Source organism: Platichthys flesus, chromosome 21 (genome assembly GCF_949316205.1).
Source record: "Platichthys flesus chromosome 21, fPlaFle2.1, whole genome shotgun sequence".
NCBI lineage: Eukaryota > Metazoa > Chordata > Actinopteri > Pleuronectiformes > Pleuronectidae > Platichthys > Platichthys flesus.
Genome location: NC_084965.1, coordinates 15547756 through 15550924, shown reverse-complemented (window position 1 = coordinate 15550924; position 3169 = coordinate 15547756).

Genomic DNA, 3169 nt, shown 5'->3' with positions numbered 1-3169 from the left:
TTTACAGAACGTGTACAAGAGGGTTTCACACTCCTCTAAATTACATGTATAGTTTTAGTAACCATATGTTTCACATGGGTTACATTGACTTCCCCTGTTAAATTTAAATAAGTACAAATAAACAATAATTACACAGACCTAACCGTGCATATGGCTCTTGCTGCTTAGTCACGTCCTTCGAATCACTACCTTGAATAAACCCCAGCTGAGCACCACAGGACCTATGACTCATGAGCTCATACTGTGACAGCTTTTATAAATGAAGTCAATGACAGGGTACCTCAGGAGTAATGAACAGTGGCATGGCTAAATAGAACGATCCATTCTCGATGTCACTAGAACGAGCAGGATTATGTCTGGTTTGATTCTGATGAAATAATCGGTGTTGCAGCAAAAGCAGTGGGTCTGAGTTTGATACTGACGTCCGCTTCAGGCAACTTGAAGATGATGTACCACACGACAGAGGATGGACGGTTTGCTCAGGTGAGGAATACAAAGGAATTTATGGTGTACAAAAACTAATATGATAAGACCACAGGACCATTTAAGAGCAATGTTTGGTCTCACTGTGTGGGTCCCTGTACACTAGTAGGGGTTTTGAATTTGATTTAATATAAATCCAATACCACTTCTTCAAACATTAAAAAACTCTCATGTGATGGAATCCAAATGTTCGTAAGCCCTGATATTTAAATTGAACTCTAAACGACATCATGTTCACCATTTTTTGGTCTAAACGTCCTCTGATATCCTCCTAATCTGCAGCTATCGCAAGTTCTCGTCATACTCATGTATAAACAACAAAGTTCATACAACTCATCAAGTGGGTTTTGATACCAGCTGTTTCATTCTAAGCTAAACTAACTGGCTGCTGGTTTGTGTCATATTCAGTATTAAAATACAAGCGTGGTATTGACCTGCTTATCTAATCCATATATGGTGCTTTATGCAATGGTTTGTAACTGATTTAGTTAACATTAGTTAAGACTTAGTTAACTATTAATAACCCATTAGTTCCAGACTCAGTAAACTGATAAAGCCTTTATAAAGGGCGTGTTATTAAAAAGTGGTAACAAGACTTATTAGGCAAATAGAATTAAAGTTGTGTCAAGAGGCTGAATGAAGAAAAGTTTTCTCAAGTCAGTTTGATGAACTTGTTTTAAAGGTTCAGTGTGTAGAGTTTAGTGACATCTAGTGGTAAAGTTGCATGTTGCAGCGGAATAACCCTCACCTCACCATCTCTGTTCAGACATGAGCGAGAACTTGTGGTAGCCTCCAGTTTAGTTTCTCCAGTCTGGGCTACTGTAAAAAAAATATGGTAAAAAAAACATGGCAACCTCCATAGAAAGGACCCGCTATTTAAATAGTATTTAAATATAAAGGGCCAATTCAAGGGGAAAGAAAACAACAATTTGTAGAATTTAGATGAAACACGCTAGTGAAAACAAAACCATGATTATTTTATATTCAATTTCTGCCAAAAGATCCCTTTTGCCTAAATCTTGCATACTGAACCTTTAAGAAAAGCAACATATTCAAAGCAGACTTCAGTGATCTCAGACAGCCCACTTTGTGCAGCGTGCTGTCCTCCCTCCCTCCCTCCCTCCCTCCCTCTCCGCCCCTGTGCTGGCCTCGGCCCCAGAACCGGCGTAAACCATCAACAATATGTTCGCAGGCTCGGCCTGTGTGCGAGGAAACATGAGCAGGGTGGGATATTCAGAGTCCCGGGCGGAGAGGCGCAGGCCGCTGGATAAAGCGGAGGAGGAGACGGCGGTCCGTGTGGTTTGAGCTCCGGATCTCAGGACAGGAACATGTGAGCGGGGAATGGGCGACTGGGAACAGGATTATTGTTACACACAGCAGAGAGACGCAGGAGGGGCCCGGGACAGGTACCCGACACACACTCTCACACACACCGAGTACTGATCAGCAAAGGACCGATACATTCTTATTTTTATTTTCAGTCTATTTATTGCAGCGAGGATGTAGTGGAGGATAAACTAATCTAAAGTCAGTTTACAAGACTTTGAATGGACTGAGTTTACACTGCGCTCTATCCGGACACTAGTCTTTATGACTTTCATATAGATGCATATAAAATATAACAGACTAAGATTCTAATAGGAGGTTTTTATTGTTTCCTTGGACATCATGGTGCTCCACATATTTGGCATCAGGCTGCTGCCCATCGGCACCACATCACGGTGCCGCACCGTTTGCAAAGATTCAATATTTTATATTTATAGATAAATTAAAAAGGCAAAAACAAAAGGAGCAAGTTTGTGCTCCTGCAGGTTTGTTCGTGGTGCATTCAACAAACGGAACGCACCAACCAAAATAAACCATTCAGGGTTTATAGCGATGCCCGACCGCGATGGAGAGGAGGAGACGCAGGGATATTAACTCCTGAATTTAACACAAGTTTTATTTTTGTATCCAAGTCAAGTGTTTGCTGTCCAAACCACCGACACTGTTCTGCAGTTTGGAGTAAATTCTCCCCCTGGCATGGACTGAAGTCAATGTGTTTTAAACAGAACTCATTGGAAAAATGTCACTTAGATTTTATTCAGCCTCAAACCTGATTTTCCTCCTAACTTGTGAATGAGCTTCTGCTGCAGTGCGGAATCTTTGCGCACGACCAAAGTTAAACGTATTTACCCCAAATTACACATAATGGATTTAATGGACCTGCGCCGATTCTTCTGGGCTTTAATCTGCGTTGGTTTTCCAAAAATGTCTATTTGACGAAACAAGTAGAAACGTTTAAACGCGACTCTTTTTTTTGGAGGTGGAATCGTAGATGCAAATGTTGCACAAAGAGCCACCTTTTACTGACACATCACAGCAGCGCAGTTACGCGTGGTCCGCTTTAACTGGAGCTGATCTGCAGACAGTTTAATGCAGTGTAGTATTATTGTAGCAGCAGGTAGAGTGACAAGTGAAGGTATCTAATAAGAATTAATGCTTAACGGGTGTTTTGTCAGGGACTAATATAATTTCTGTTCAGTTTATTTTTTCCCTGATATCAGAGTTTTATTTCCCTTTTAGCATCGCGCACCCACGTTACTCATTTCGTTCACGACCACTTACACGTTTAGTAAAACATCTTCCCTTGTTCCACAGGAGCGACGCGGGGCCACTGTGACAAAACCCAGGAGATCTCTATTGT